The sequence below is a fragment of the Mastomys coucha genome, unplaced genomic scaffold, assembly GCF_008632895.1.
Source record: "Mastomys coucha isolate ucsf_1 unplaced genomic scaffold, UCSF_Mcou_1 pScaffold14, whole genome shotgun sequence".
Classification (NCBI taxonomy): domain Eukaryota; kingdom Metazoa; phylum Chordata; class Mammalia; order Rodentia; family Muridae; genus Mastomys; species Mastomys coucha.
This window is the reverse complement of record NW_022196896.1, coordinates 5,602,253-5,618,927: the sequence shown is the minus strand read 5'-3', so window position 1 is coordinate 5,618,927 and position 16,675 is coordinate 5,602,253. Positions and strand designations below refer to the sequence as shown.

At 44.2% G+C, this 16,675-nt stretch overlaps 1 protein-coding gene and 1 long non-coding RNA gene across 8 annotated transcripts in view; one reads left to right on the top strand and one right to left on the bottom strand.

The window, feature by feature from the left end:
• The window catches only part of LOC116088002, a 2,522-nt gene extending 757 nt beyond the window's left edge, over window positions 1–1,765 (bottom strand). The window contains exon 1 of the long non-coding RNA XR_004117735.1: window positions 1,602–1,765. This is a non-coding gene — a long non-coding RNA (uncharacterized LOC116088002). The remainder of the gene's footprint in view (window positions 1–1,601) is intronic.
• The window catches only part of Bach2 (BTB domain and CNC homolog 2), a 348,948-nt gene that overhangs the window by 67,930 nt on the left and 264,343 nt on the right, over window positions 1–16,675 (top strand). For 6 of the 7 annotated variants that reach the window (XM_031366453.1, XM_031366454.1, XM_031366459.1 and 3 more), the window contains exon 2: window positions 11,254–11,360. The gene's annotated coding sequence lies outside the window, so the exon portion shown is untranslated. Of the gene's footprint in view, window positions 1–80; window positions 450–11,253; window positions 11,361–16,675 lie in introns of those variants that run through there. The other variant, XM_031366456.1, reaches the window with a different exon arrangement.

The following is a 16,675-nucleotide window of genomic DNA, read 5'->3' as shown; positions in this document are numbered from 1 at the left end:
TCTCTCTCTCTCTCTCTCTCTCTCTCTCTGTGTGTGTGTGTGTGTGTGTGTGTGTGTGTAGTGTGTATTCTGCTGGAGACTATCTTAAGAGCCTCAGGCATGCTGTTTCAACAACTTCTCTTTTGCTATGATAGGACACCATGACCAAGGCTACTTATAGAAGCAAGTTTATTTTGGCTTATGGTTCCAGGGGGTTAGAGTCCACCATGACAAGGATGGCCAGCAGCAGGAGCAAGAGCAGGAGCAGGAAGCTGAGACCCCACATCTTGAGCTCCAAGCATGAAGTAGTGAGAGCAAACTGGAAGTGATGGAGGCCCTTTGATTTCAAAGTCGGTCCCCAGTGATGTACTTCCTCTAACAAGGCTGCACCTCCAGACCCTGGGGTCATTTCTTGTTCAAACCACAGCACTGCTGGATCCATGCTTTACCACTGAGCTTGTAGCTTATAGGTAAACCCATCCTCTTGTCATTTGAAATGGAAATATTAGGTATATAAAGTTTCCGATGTAGCAAACAAATGATTTTAGGGAGAATTCTCTCTCTCTCTCTCTCTCTCTCTCACACACACACACACACACACACACACACACACACACACACACAGAGTGGGAAGGGGAGGGGAGGCTGAGAGAGAAAGAGAGACTGAGATCTGGATTTTGTCCCTGGAGAACAGCCCCTTTCTTGTACTCTGGTCTCAGCAGGTGGAATCCTTTGAGACAGTAGGCTCGGGTCTTCCTGAGAGCTACACCAGAGGAAATGGCCCTGCTATCAGAGCCCTGGGATGTTGATATCAGCAGCAAGGAAGTGTCTCACCTTTGCAGCACCCAGAGCTGGGACCTCAGGCACATCAACTCTGAATCCCATTCCAGAAAGAGAAAGGCCAGATACTTTCTTCTTAGGAGCAGACTTCCTTCCCCAACTGGTGGCTGCGTCTCCTTGGAAAGGAATGCATAGCTTTCCACAGGAGAGGCAGGCCTACGTTTCCTGTTTGTTTTGTGAGGACTGGTGTCTACTGCTGTAATGAGATCAGAGGAGCCCTGGCTGTGTCGTTGTTGGAGAGAGCAGGCAGCCCTACAGTTCCTGCTGGTGACAGTGTGTGACTGTGCCCTTGCTGTTTCTTGTCCCTTTCCCTCTTGTCCCACCAGCATCAGCATTCCATCATCCTGTTGTAAATCATGGAAACATAAACATGAGGCCGCTTCCTTTCTACGGAACGGAGAGCAGGCACAGAGGTGACCTGTTTCCTTAGAACAGTTGCTTGGATGGCTCGTGCCAAAAGTGGGTTGACAGGGCTATCCTTAAGAAGGAAGAGTTTTAAGAGTAAGTCATAATGTAGCTGATGCGACAAAGAATGTATTTCTGGGTCTAACCTGAGCAGCAATTAAATGGACACAAATGGGAAATAAATTATGGCAGAATTGGATTTTAGGAAGCCCCCAAATTGGATATTTCCAGCAGACTACTATATATCCTCAGCAGATGCAAGCTGACCCACTTTTGATAACCCCTCCCACCACATACACATAAAACCTTAGGTATGTCCAAATAAAACAAAAACAAAGCTTCATGTAAATGAGCTCAAAGCAGGAAAGTGACATTACCAAGTGCTGGAAGACTTCAAGGCCACCCGCCATGGTGCTGTAGGGCCTACCAGCTCTCAGCTGCAGGGGCTAGGATGTTTCTAGTCACAAATGGAATTGTGTGTTGAGGAGAACAAGGACGTCCTCTAAGGCATCATGTTTGAATGGAATCTGGTTTCTTTGCCAGCATGGTAAGTGACGAGCTGTTTTGATTTTGAAAGTAGTTCAGATCATGAAAGCGCTTGGGCTGTGGTCAAACCAAACCTTATCTTTGTGGACTAGTTTAACAACCCAGCACATGACAGTGCCTCAGAGAGACCAGGTCATGCTATGACGAAGCCGGTAATGAAAAGTGCACATACGGCAGGCATCACAGGAAAGCTGAGCTAAACTCACAGATGATCTTTGAGGTGGCCTTGCATTCGAGCCTGTCTTGCCAAGTCGAGCTCTCTTCTAGAATCAACAGAAGCTTTTCCCCAGAGGAGCAAGACAGTAGACCATTGCAGGCCTTCAACGCGGGCAGATTTAAGCTGTGTATGTCACCTTCGTTGAGGAGATTGTCTCTCTGTATAACTTGTTGTCTGGGTCTGCTTGAGAGAAGATAGGACCTGTAATTGTGACCTTTGGTGGAAGAGTGAGCTGGCCTCTTGGCTTCTTTAAAGAGGTACTTCCTAATTCTCTCCGGTGACATCAGTGGGAGGATCCTCACTAGGCTGTCATTTGAGATTCCCACCAAACCGTAGAAAATGGACTTGCCTGAATTATTCAAACTCTCAAGAGAGATGGAAGCTCTAGAATTCTGTCAGCATGTGTTGTTTGACTTTTCCTGGGAAGACAAGAACACACAACTATTGGCTCCAGATACAGCATTGACAGGAGACTAGAGGGATGACTCCACCCAAGTCTAGCCTTGCGAACAGTGAGTTTATTGGGGTTGCTTACATGACTGGAGGTGAGGGGTTATGTGGTGGTTCGAATAACAATGGCCCACATAGACTCATATATTTCAATATTTGTTCCATCCTTGGTTGAATTGTTTAGGAAGGATTGGGAGGTGTGGCCTTGTTAGAGGAGGCATGTCATTGAGGTGGGCTTTGATGTTTCAAAAGCCACACTGTTTGCCACTTGCCTTCTCCCTTCCTCTCTTCCTGGTGCCTGTAGTTCTCAGTTACTGCTCTCGTAACATCCCTGCCTGCTGACTACCATGTCCCCATGTTGGTGATTATGGGCTCTAACCCTCTGAAATTTTAAGCCCCAAATAAAATTTCTTCTGTCAGTTGCCTTAGTCGTGCTATGTGTTCACAGCAATAAAAAGTCTCAAAGGCAGGTTAGTTACAGAGGCAAGCATGACTCAAACGCACCAGAAAGCCCACCCTGACATGGGTGATGACCAGCGAAAGCTGCACCCCTGGATCTGCCTGCTTGACTTACAGCTGCTCAGCTTGTCCAAATGTCTCTTCTCCCCAGAAGAGACTGCTTATGTAACCTTTCAGAAGACCCTTGCAGCTCTTGTGAGTTGTAGGAACTTCCTAAGACGTAAGAGTTTTGTTTCTTCTTGAGTCTTATAAGTTTCCTTTGCCTCCTGAGTTCTCAAGGAGCCTCCTTGGAGGTGGGAGTGGCGCAAGTAGGAGGAAGTCGCTAGATAACACACTTAGTAAGCCAGGTGCGGTTGGTAAACCTTCATCCTAGATGAGTGGAATTCAGACTTCTCATCCAAAAATGTCAAATCGATTGAGAGTTTCTTAGTACATCTGACAGCCATCAGTGATACACCTTCCAGTGGTGTGTAACATTGACAAACATAAATTAAAGCTGCTCAAATGAAAGCTGTGTATCAAGAGGGTGATGGACTGGCTTCTATTCTTTCTCTGCTGAGGCATAAAAAGAATGATGTTCCTAGTAGTATGAAATTCATACCCCACTGGCTAAAGCAATGCCCTTCTTCTTAGGTGAAGGCTCTTCAGTATTTTATTCTTATATTTCCTCTAATCTCAAAATACATGCTGGCCAAATGAGGAATATAAGTAGGTAGTGACATTACAACATTAGAGGATGATAGAATGAAGGGAAATGCGTTATACTCATGGCAGGTAAAAGGAAAACTGGCCTAAGCATTGTGATTAGACGTAATGCAACTGTGTAACGTTTGTTGTATGAGGTGGTGTCGACGATATCACAACTACACAGACCACGCAGGTTATTTTCCCTTGATGGGCTTATATATCCAATAGAATGATTAAAAGTGATTGGCCACTTGCAGTTTTATGCAGAATTAAGTTGTGCTGAGCCGAGGATGGAGGACAGAAGAGAGAAGGGCCTATCTGTGTGTGAGAAGGGTCTGACTGCTGTGGTGGGTTCTGTTTCTCATGTTATGCCATTTGGTTCTTAGGACAGTCGTGAGTGGTAGGAGGATTTACCCCACTTTTGAGGAGGAGGGAACAAAGATTTAATCGCATACTCCACTCACATGCCAGAAGATAGCTAAAGGTCAGATCAACTGTATTTCCTGTGTTGCTCTGATAAAATACTCTGACCAAACACAAAGTGAGGGAGGAAAGGAATTACTCATCTTATAGTTCCATGTCACAGTCCATCATTGAGGGCAGTTTGCTATTCCACACAGTATTACCTCCAACCATGGAACTCACCTTACAGCCAAAGAAGTACAGCAGGGACCATGAAGGATGTTGCTTAATAGATGGCTCACAGGCCAGCTTATACTCAGATAGATTTCTTATACAGTCCAGGGATGCCTAGGGATGGTGTCCCTTACAATACATGGAGCCTTGCTACACCGGCAGTCAAAACAAGCCCCAACAAATCCGCCCAGTCTTGTCTAGGTAATTCCTCAAGCTCTTTGCTCAGGTGACTCCAATAGATGTCAGGTTGATTGTTAAAAACTAACTAGGATACCCACAAAGCCTTGCTTTGCTTGTTCACTTCAGGGATTTCTCTGTGTGTAGCACAGCCGTGGAAAGGCCAGCAGGTGGGCTAAACACTTCCACCCGTGGAAATGTAAAGGAATGGAGAGCCTCTGGCTGACCTCAGAGGTCATGGGTGGGAGATAATGCACACTGGCCCTCTGCATCATTCTCTTAGATTTCAGAGTGTAGCACAGTGTCTGGGATGCTGTTTCCTGACTTTCTTGAATCTCATGAACTTTGGGCACATGCGCCACGCTCCTTCTTTGCTGGGACTAGCACCAAGTGGCAGACTCAATCAGTGGATCATTGCTGTCTTTGTGGCCTGGCCATTCACTCATAACATTCCTTCTGTATTCTTGTTTCCACTGGGATAGGTAATCTATTCAGTATCACCCAAGAGACAGATTGGCTTTGATAATGGCAACCTTGAATCTAAATGTTCATTACCTGGCAGTTTTACCAAGCAATTACCTGAGAATCAATCTATCTAGCACATGCACCAGGAAAGGTTGTGTGAAAGTTGTGTCACCTTGCTGCCCAGTGGCATCCAGGCTAGCTTCTTTGTTACTATCAGATATTTCTCTTCTTCCTCCTCCTCTTCTTCCTTCTCTTTTTCTTCCTCCTCCTTTAAATTTATTTATTTATTTACTTTATATCCCAATCACAGCCCCACCCCCTCCTCTTCTCTCATTTTCCCTTACAAATCACTCTTTCCCCGTCTTCCTCCTCCTCATGAAGACCAAGTTGTACCTCTGCTCCAAATGTGTAAGTTGCTTAGGTCTAGCCCCAGCATGTTCTTTGATGGTGGTTCGGTCTCTGTGAACCTCCATGAGTCCAAATTAGTTGACCCTGTAGGTCTTCTTGTGCGTCCTTGACCCCTCTGACTCACTCAGTTCTATCCCCTACTCTTCCACAAGACTCCCCAGCCTCCACTGGATGTTTGGCTGTGGGTCTCTGCATATGATTCCATCTGCTGCTTGATGAAGCCTCTCAGGAGACAGTTATGAGAGGTTCCTGTCTGTAAGCACAGCAGAGTATCATTAATAGTGTAGGAGCTGGGCTCTCTCACATAGGATGGGTCTCAAGTTGGGCCAGTCATTGCATGTCCATTCATTCCCTCAGTCTCTGTTCCATCTTTATCCCAGCACACCTTGTAGGCAGGACAGATTTTGGGTTGACGGTTTTGTGGGTAGGTTGATGTCCTTCTCCCTCCACTGGAAGTCCTATAAGAAGTAGCCACTTCAGTCTCTGCTCATAGGAATCTCAGCTATGATCACCCCCATAGATTCCCCAGAGCCTCCCAATCCCAGACTTCCAGACAATCTCAAATGCCTCCCCACTGATTTCTGTTCTCACTCCCAGCCCTCTCCTGTCACCCTTCCCTGTACCTGATCTCCATGCCCGGTTTCCTCCTCACCTCCTCTCCCATCCAGCTCCTTCCTTTCATTCATAGGTATCTCTTCTTTATAACTCTGTGTCCTCTTCCTTGTCACCATTTTCTAGTTAAAATCTAGAATATTAATTTCCAGTCACATTCCCTACCCCTGGAGAAGAAATCCAGAGAAAGGTGCTTTTGTCTTTGTGGATTTGGATCGGGGCAGGGATCAAGGCAGGTGGCAAACATTGTTCGGTCTCTTGGTCTGAGCTGTGGTATTGTGTGCTTGATGCCTCACTGTGGGCTGGGTGAGGACATGGACGCTCTGGAGAACCATAGCTGCACACCCAGAAGTAGCTGCAGAGAGTCCTCAGGCAGCTTACCCTTGTTTCTCTGCCTCTTCAGGAACACAGTCAGTAGAGGTATGGAGGGGAAGAGCCTCTGTGAGGTCCCCCCCCCTTTGGGTACTTAATCCCAGCACCATGTTCCATAGAGTGAAAGGGAAGTATTAGAATTTCTGAAATAAATTAGCTTCACATGCATTTAGTCTTGGACAATGATTCCAGTTCAAGGGTGTCAAGATTTGAATAAAGAAACATGGGACATACTCCAATCCTAAAAGCAGCATGTAGGAAAGAGACTAGGACTTTTACTTACTTACTCTTCTGATTGTCCAAACTTCAAAAGCCCCTGATTTTCGAGCATTTCCCCCACCCCCAGACGTTCCTCTGTCTTTTCTCTCTGAAGTCTGCTCCTCATTTTATTTTTTCTTCAGCCATTCTTACCTAAAGGCTCTTCTTCTGTCTTCTGTGGAGCCTTTTGTTTACACAGCCGAATGTAGTGTAGGGAAAAGGGTGGCCCAGAGAACCCCTGCTGGTCTCAGAGTACAGGCATCTGAAAGCTACTGGGTGACAGCATTAACATTGGGAAGAGCGAAGGGCTTGCTGTATTTGGGCCTGCATCTCTTTGGAGTACCTGAGCTACCCAGCTTTGAGACAGATCACAAAAGGCTTCCAGAATAAACAGATGGGAAGGGCAAGAAGCGTTGGAGTGCAGAGAAAGCCCAAGTCAGCATATCCCATTCTCAGCTGTCAGTATCAGCAGCATTTTCAAGAGCTAAGACATGGCACATAAAGGAACAGCCCTTGACACTCTTAAGTAAGAAGGATGGACTCAAGCTGGCTTATTCTATTCTTATCATTCCTCAAAGAATCTTACCAATGATCCAGGTAAAACAGATGTCTCATTGTAGGTGGAGGTTGTTGGTAAATAGTGGTGAAACAGGTAGACCCAGTCTTCACCTTTCCACAACTCCCACTTGCTGATGCTCAAGACGCCCAAACCATGAGCGTATATAACCCTAGAAACGCCACAGGGTGTGCGATTCTCACCAGGAACCCGAATCTCCCAGTCCCCATCATAGAGAGGACTTGGCTGGTGAGGGGCACTTGGCCTTATTGCCAATGCTATTTTACTTGCTTACCTACCCTTACTTTTCAATTATTTTGGAAACTTTCAACTCCATCCCCTCCCTCCCTCCCTCTCTCCTTTCTTGCCTCCCTCCTTCCTTCCCTCGCTCCCCTCCCTCCCTGAAACTAGGGCTTGAACCCAGTGCCTGGAGCATCCTGAGCAGGTGCTCTGCTGCTGAGCCCAAGCCGCCCTGCTTTCTTTTACTTTCCACGTCCCCAGTCCTGCGTGCTTCTTCATACTTCCTTGCACTCACCTTGAGTGATTACATTTCATTAGCCTTTTAGCTGTGTAAGGCTGAACACAGACTTTATGACCCACTGGATCAATTTTGTTTGGATCAGTTGAATAGGAAACGCTAGGACATACAGGACTGGTTTTCTCAAGGCACCCTTTGGATCTATACTTAGTTTTGTTCAATACAAGGTGATTTCAGCTTCTTAAAAAGATAAAAAGAAAATATTTAGAATTTGAGTGAAGACACGCATGTTTCCGCTGTGATGTCTTGGGCAGCTTTTTTCTTAATGATTTGTACTTAGAAAAGCAGGTTGTATTTTTAAGCTGTAGTTTTTCCTCTGCTGCTTCATAACCAGATTGCCTGCAGTACAGCCAGGGTTTCCATGTTTGAAAGTAGATGGGAAATATTTGATAGAACAAGGCAAGTCCCTCTGCTTGCTGTACACATGTGAACTGACCCAGTTTCTAAAAGTGTCATCTGTTCTCCAAGCTATTTCCTATTAACAGTGGTCATTGGCTGGCATATAGATGTGCCAATGTGTAGTTTTATTGGAATAGAGGATGATGGGTTTATTTTTCACCTGTGGTCTTTGTACATGTTTTAATTCTAGCTTTATTATCTTGAAGAGAAGTCACTTCTACTTATAATATGACCAAAAAGAATTTTTACACCCTTGCATCTGGCTAGATAAATTATCTCTTAGGTTGACATCAGAACTATATAGTATACTTGTAACTACTAAACATCTGTATGTTATTTCCAATAGTAGTTAGAGGACATCTACAAACCTGGGACCTGGAGACATTTCAGTGGTTAAAGTGCTTATTGTCCAAGCATGAAAATCTCAGTTTGAACCCCAAAGCTCAGGTGAAAAGCTGGGCATAGCAGTGTTTGGCAGTGCACACCTTGAACGCCAGCAGAGACAGGAGCACTCAGGGGTCAGGGGTGGCTTGCCAGCCATTCTAGCCCATAGGTGAACTACATGCTCAGTAAAATGCCCTGTCTCAAAAAATTGGGTGGAGAATACTTGAAGAAGACACCAAAGCCATATGTGTATGCATGGATTCATGGGCAGGGTCATCCGTGCGTACACATGCCCTCAACTATTCCTACCCCCCCCCACACACACACAAAATTTAAAACAAGAAGATTTAAACCCTGACATTAAAATACTTTCCTTAAAAAAAAAAACTTAAAAGACATTTTGTAGCAATTACCAAAATTGTTTTTCAATCCTGTGTTAAGTCTATCATCCTTGACTCCCTCAGTGAGAGTAAATAACTTTCTATGTCACTAAGGTTTCCCTCAGAGAAGTCTTAGTCTGGCTTGGCTGTAGAATGGCACACATGTGGATGACATAAGAACACCTGGAGGAGGGACAAGGAGGGACAGGACAGTTAGTTTTATGGGGACTTTTGGTCAGGATCTAAGGGATCAGAGACCACAGTACATGGAAGCTGCCTTATTTAAATAGCTGATTAAGCATCTCTGGCTGCTGGTTAGGACCTCATGCCCATTTCCTGTGTGCCAATGTGAATTACAATGTGACATTAGACATGTCTGTAAGGCCCAGGGACAAGCTTTCCAGTTATGTGATAGGTTGGATCAATACACGTATTAAGTAAGAAAGCACGTAGAGCATTTCTGCTGTAAAGGTCAGAAATCCATTAGCCACTGCTTCTGGTAATTCAGCTATTCTTCATGAGTTTTTTCATTCTTTTTTTAGTCAATTAGATATTGAAATTTTATGTCTATGAAGCCAGTGTTGCTTGGACATTGTGTGCCTATGGTGATGCCTGTGTGGACTTACCCTGTAAAGCTAGGGTCCTGGGATTCCCCCACGTTACTCCTGAGCCTGGCATGCCATTTTCTTTGGAATCTCTGTGATGGCAGTGACATCACCTTCCTTCCTGACTCATAAAAACAAAACAAAGCAAAAGCAAAAAGCCAGGATAACATGATGTTCGCTGAATAGTAATGTTTGTGGGTTAAGAATTTATCTTTTGAAAACACAATTGCAAACTCATTTTTATAGCAATGGGAAGTGTCAGTATGGGAATGCAGCATTGTGGTTAGTGTCCTGGCCTCGGCAGATGTATTTTTCTCCAGTAGACAAAGGCCTAGTTCTTGGAGCTGAAGGGCACTCTGGTGGGCCGTTGAGGGTATGAGGACTTCATCAGATCTCACTAGATGCAGCTTCTGAGAAAAATGATGCACAGTAGGTGAATGTAAGGAGCTTTATGGTATACTGCCAGCTTTGGTCTTGTACACTGTGTATTCAGTTGCTGAGTTCTGTGCCCCAAGATTAGGCTGCAGTCTGGACATGGGCATTGTATTGACTAGTGTGTTGTAAAGAATGTTCCCCATAATCTCTGATTGGATAATAAAAGGCTAGAGCTTGTGACAGAGGAAGAGGAGAGAGAGGAAGGCGGGACTTGAGATCAAGTATGGGTCTCAGGTAGGAACCATGAGGAGAGAAAAAAGGTAGGGGAAGAAAGAGGATGCCATGAGGCAAGATGGATTATGAGCATGTGGCCAAGAGAAGAATCATCCTGAGGACACATGTGGAGCCTCCGGCAGGGATGTAGGTTAGAATAGCTCAGAGCCTGCCCCCCTTAGACTTACAGCTTGTTAATAAAAATGCCAGGTTTCTGTGTTTTTTTTTTCAGGAGCTATACCAGTTAGAGTGGGGGCAGACCCCACCCCCCATAAAATTGCTTCAGAAGTATATCATTGACCTCTTGTGAGCATCTTTCAAAGGAAAAAGCCACGTGTCTACTTAAGTGGTCAGAAACATTTTACTCTTGCTTTTTGTTTAATATTTGATAGGCAAAAAGCCCTGGAACTGTAATTCCAAATTTTAATTAAATTAATTTAAAAACTCCATAAAGATCCAATACCACAATCCAAAACACAGATCCTTATTTGGGTTTTTTTTTGGGGGGGGGTGGCTTGGGGATGGGAATACTAAATTACTTGGTTCATTTGGCTTATGGTCAGCTGACTTCTCAAAATCCTTGTAGCCTAGGAGGTTCTACATCACAATCCTGAAGATGGTGCAGCCAGGCTCAGACCTCTGCCCACTGGTTTCCCTGTTTCTTGAGGGGCAGTAGGGAAAGGCACTAAGGTCTGGTGCATGGCACTGCTGTCACTCACTAGTTATATCCAACAACCAACTAGGTATCCCTAAGTCATTGGCTTTGCTCACCAGTGCCTCCAGTCCCAACCCTTAGTAAATGTTCAAAATTAATTATTCTAAAGAACACCCTTGTCCCGGAGGCTCCGAAACAGGCCCCAAGACTCTAGATATGAGTGCCTCGACCTGCATTATCCAAAATGGTAGCCCCTAACCATATAAGCTATTTAAATTTAATTTAAATTGCACACAATCGTTAACACAGCCCTCAATTTCACTAGCCATTTCTTGGTTTAGGCTTTTACCTTTTCGAGAGTGCCAAGAAGCCAGAATGTGAGCAGCAGCCATTGCTATCCTCCTATCCTCCTCCTCAGTGCCTCCCCTGCCTCCTGAGCACCGCGGGCTCAACAGGCACAGGTGCCTGCTCTGTTGAGTAGTGAATGGCTGCAGCCATGGCATAGAGTTCTACTGGACACGGAACTTCACTGAGCTTCCTGGCCCTAACGGGGTTCTTGCTTGTGTTTCCAATGCAGCTGTCAGCTTCAAGAAGTGAGGGTTCTGAGCCAAGAGGGATCTTCAGAAGCTGCTTCACACTGTGACATGTCTGATCCTTTGTGCCCGTCCCTGCAGCATGAACAAGGTAAAGGATGCTTTGAATATGCTTTTGGATTTTCTTGTATCATGATTTTCTTGAGCACATATATCTGTTCGTGGCCCAAAGAGGTTGTTTTTCTGCCATTAAAGTTTCAGAGGTTGGGTTTGATGCTCATAAGCCATCTATCAGGCAGGGTGCAGGAGCTGTTAGCCAATCCATGATTTATGATCTTCTAGAGTATCCCTCGCATTTCCCAGAGGTGTCTGATAGAAGAAAGGTTGAATGTACATGTGACTATGTTGACATGAATATTGAAGAATGAGAATGTGGGGCCAGACTTCCTGAGATGATTATCAGTTCTGCCAGACCTCAGGCAAGAGAACTAACTTCTTGATGCCTCTTTTTTTTTTCCTCCCATGTATAAAATGCTAATATTAGTGGGTGAAATATGCTAATTCATGCCATTTGCCTTGTATAGTGCCTGTCCTCATTATAGGCCTCTTAGAAACATTTACTGCTATTTTAATGTGGGACAATGTTAGCCCATAGACATAGCTGCAAGAGAGTCTAGCAAGTATGTGCAACATTTCCGTGTGTTCTCTGATTTGCTGAGCAATGAATGATTGATTACCAGATGGGCATGTTACTGATAAGTGATGCATAAGGTTTGGATTGAGCTGCTATCAGTGGCTATTTCAGGTTATTAGTTAGTTAGTTATTTAGTTAGTTAGTTAGTTAGTTAGTTTTGAGGATTCTAATGAAGTGTGTACCAGACACTCTGGAGGCACAGAAGAAACATCCAGATCTGTGACTCTCTTAGGTTTCTATTGCTGTGATAAAACACTGTGACCAAAGCAATTTGGGGAGAAGAATGTTTATTTGGCTTATAGGTTATGATCCATCATCAGTTGAAGCCAAGGCAGGAATTGAACCAAAGACTATAGAGGAATCCTGTTTACTGGCTTGCTTCCATGGCTTGCTTAGCTTGCACACTTATACAACCCAGAACCACCTGCTCAGGCACTGACTGCAATGGGCTGGGTACTCCCACATCAACCATTAATCAAGAAAATGCTCTACAGATTATCCTATAGGCAATCTGATGGAGTTCATTTTCTCAACTGAGGTTCTTCTTCTCAGGCAATTCGAGTTTGTGTCAAGTAAGTTGATAAAACCAAACCAAACCAAACCAGAGTAGTGACCTAGGAATGAGAGTACAGAGGAGGTGAAATTCTGAGTTGGAACCTAGATTGTAAATGATAATTTCCTGGGCAGAGAGTGTAGCACTATAGGTAAAAGAAAAAACCTGTGTTTGGGCACAAAGGCATATGAGAAGGTCTGGGACACTCAGAAGCAGCAGATGTTTGGCATAACTGGAGCAGAGTCATCCCTCTGTGACACTTGCCACTGTGACAGAGGAACTCTGTAGTAAGTGACTGTCTTCTGCATTTTGGGATTCCTAGTGGTGTCCCCTTTCTCCTATTCTAGGCATGACAATAAAAATTGTCTCCTGGTATTTACTTCCCAGGGTCCCTTGGCAAAAATCACCTCTGGTTGAAAACTACAGCGGTGGTGGGCCAGTGGCCAGGTATGAGCTCAGTGGTGGAGGGAAGGCCGGCTTTTGGGGCCACAGACCAATGTGAAATGAAAGAGGTTTAAAGAGAAGCAGACACATCATGACATAATCTATGGGCTGTGATAGAGATGTGCAGTTCTTAGATGTGCTTTAGTCTTGATGACAGAAAGGCATTTAACCTGCTGAGTTCCCAACCTGAAGACACTCTCTGTTGACTTTTCTCAGGTCATTCCTTTGGTCTTCTTAAGGGTAGAAGGAGCTAAGGTACTTCAGGGTTCGCACCTATCTGGAGGGAGGGACCAGAAAAACAGAGTAAAACAACTACAAGAGAACCAAGCAATTATGTTGAAGAATTTTACATTTGGCTGAGCTGAGCCAAGGAATGAGAAAACCTTCTGTTGGACGCTCTGCTGCAACCCTCCCCCCATGTTACCCCATACCAGGTCCCCATCCAGGCTAAGAAGTCGCTTTGGGGTAGACAGGGGTTCTGCCCACGGTCATGGCTGGAGACAGAAGTCTATCATTACAAACCTTGGCTTCTCTTATTTTGAGGTTGGTATACTGGAAAGTCAAGGCAGGGCTTGGGAAACTTCCATGCACAGTTTGTACCATCAGCCAACTCCAAGTTGCCTCCAGGGCATCTCCGAACTGATGTCATGGTCTTGCTCTTAGTACACTCTTAAGAAGCAGACTCTTGGGAACCAGTAGGTGTGCCTGTTCTTGGGAAGTTACGTTCTGCCCTTCTGGCCCAGGGAGTGCTTTATTTTATATCGTTTTAATTGGAAGTAGTGATTAAGCTGGGTGTGTCATCTCCATTGGTCAGCATTTTTTTTTTTTATGGCTTTCTTGGCATAAGACAAAGAATAGGCCTTTCTCTGGAGGAGGAAACAACCCTTCTCAATACAATAAAACTAGAGTCATTTCATTAGTGAGGTGTGTAACTGAATGTTGGAAGTGTGGTCATGGGTGTGGCTGGTGTTCTAAGTAGATTTGTTCCTAGAAAGCTGGGAGACATTTCAACTATACCTTTTCATTGGACACATTCTCCAATACTCTCCTCCTTCCTAAATATCAGCCAGGGCCATTTCAGTTAGAGAGAGGCCAGAACAGAAGGTAGCCTCAGTGTTCTGGGATTCTGAGAGGTCAGGACAGAAGGTAGCCATGGTGTTCAAGGGTTCGTATTCCTTTGAGGCACCAGTGTGGTGCTGGTAATAGATTTCCTCTGTGGCCTATCAGGGCTAATCCCTCTAGAAAACTGGAATGGCTCCACTGCACAAATAGATTGCTAACTTATTTTAGTAATTTAATCATGGTTACCCTAATAGCCAGTACCAAGAAGGGCTTTTATTTCTCATTTTTTCCCTTCTTACCTGTGGCTGAATATGAGGGCATAGCTGTGGCCATGCATTAGTGAAGGCAGAAGGGGAATGAACTAAGTATTCCTAGGTATCAGGCTCACATTGAATGGACCTCCATTTCCTGAGGCTGGTGTGCATTCTAGAAGGGTTACCCCATCTTGACTCACCTCCCTAGCATTGTGAGCAGGCTTAGTGGCTGTGCAATCTGAACCTTATGCATTAAACAAATTGTGAGGTGCATATTTTCCACACCCCACCCCTACAGCTCAGACTGGAAGGGTGTCTTTCCCACTTTGACTTTCTGGTTTTTATGATGGTTGACAAATTTTACAGTTGGAACTCAGCTTTTTAATTTTGTAAAAAGCCTCTACTTTCTGTAGTTGTTCTTATTGATATTTATAAATATATACTGCGTCTAACATTATACACTTAAGTTAGTTGCAAGAGTGAATATTTAGGGTTTATTTATATTCTGTGTATGCTGTTACGCAGTAAAGAAAGAACTTTAGCTTGCAACAAAACAAACAAACAACAGCCAGAGAAAATGCAGGGAATATTGAAGTCCTCAGAAGAAAGTAGTACAGGGAATGCCTGTCACTCTAGGCCTTGGGGGGGGGTCACAAATTACACCCTCAGTTAGGGTTTGCTCCTGAGACCTCCTTCGGCAGCATGCTTAGGGTGGTGGCCTGTCAGCCTCTCACCTAGTTGTCACTTTTGATGAAGATATGTCACATGGATGCTTCTTTGGGTTTATGAGTATATTCCATCTAATTGGAAAACAACTGCTTTCTTGATGTCACACAAAATGACCCTCTCCCTTCCCATCCACCAATGATATAGCCTTCTCCTGGACCCTTGTCATGTCCAGTAAGGCCAGATCTGCTTTGATGGCTTCATAAGAGTGCATGAGATGCCTCTCATCTCTATTGTAGACGGATGCTGTTGCTGGATAAATTAACTCCCCCTCCCCAAGTTCTCTGAATGTTCTTAGCTCTCCACTCCTTTATACCAGCAATAGAAGCACTTTCACATTGACACCCAGGCCAATGTCTCTATAGTCAACTAAAAAGTAAACAAAATTTACCTCATTTCTGCCTTCATTTACAGTCCTTATGACTCTGCACATACCTTGAAGCAATGAAGTCCAGAATTCCTTCCGCTGGTTTATCCAGCCGGCCTTTGGTACAGACATGGCCCCAGTGTATCAGTTGTAATGTTGTATTGACCATCAGCTCCCCCAGCAAACATTAGATCATGCTGAGTGCTGTGTGCTGTGCTTGCAGTAAATCAATCCTGGGGAAAAAAAAAGAAGAAAAAGAACAGGGTGTTTGAACTCCAGTCTGCCAACAGCCAAAAGAGCCATCCCATCCAGGGCTTTAAACGTGAAGCTGATGTTAAATGCTTTTCCAGCTTAACTTCTTCCACTAAAGGAGCAAGCTAACAAGCTACTGGGTGCAGAGAACGGGATGGGGCAGTATTAAAGCTGGTAGCTGTCTCCCTTCCCTTCAGGACAGGTCCAGTGCCTCCCACCGAATGGCCAACCTTTGTTCATTCAGCATGGGCTAACTGTCATTTTTCTGAAAGCAGTGGCTAATCCTTCTTGGGTCAGAAACTGAAGGACTAATAGCTTTTAAAAAGCTAGTGACATGAAAGGAAAGCTCAGTAAACATTAAGTGATCTTGAAAATAGGAGGCCATTCTTAATTCCTGGTACAGAAATTAAGAACAGAAATAACTTGTCTATGTAAAACCTCGTATTTTCCATATGTCAAAAGACTTTATGAACTAGTTTAAAAGATATGCTGAGGTGTGTGTGAGAGTGTGTGTGTGTGTGCAAGCATGCGCGCAAGTGAGTGCTTGTGTGTGTGAGCGTGTACACGTGCACATACACATCATGTGTGTGGCAGGCAGCTAATTACTTAGGAGTGCTTACAAATCAGAACAACAAAGGATAAGATGGAATGGTTGATTTAATCGAAAGCTAGCAACAAATGAGCGGAAATTTAAAACCCATAAAATAGGAATAAATAATGTGAAAGTTTTCAATCAAAGGAAGAAATGCAGTTAAGTTACAATTGATAAAAATTTGAAGTTTTACTCATTATAGCTAAGGATTTGAGGATAAACTCTGAGAGAACTTATCTTCCCCAGGGGTATTATTGTATGCCAATAATCATATTGTAAGCCTAAATCATGTAACTTCTGACTGGGAAATTCCATTTATACAATATTAACTCGGAGAACACTGCCAAGAACATATGTAAAACTTTTGCCAAGATACTCAACAAAACAGTAACATTTTCTAATGTAGTAAGTTTGGTACAGCCATACAATAAAATTACCAAGGTGGTATGGAGGGGTATTTAATGACCTAAAAAGATAACTTGAGAAGAAGGCAACTACCATAACACTGTGTGGGTTTGGTCA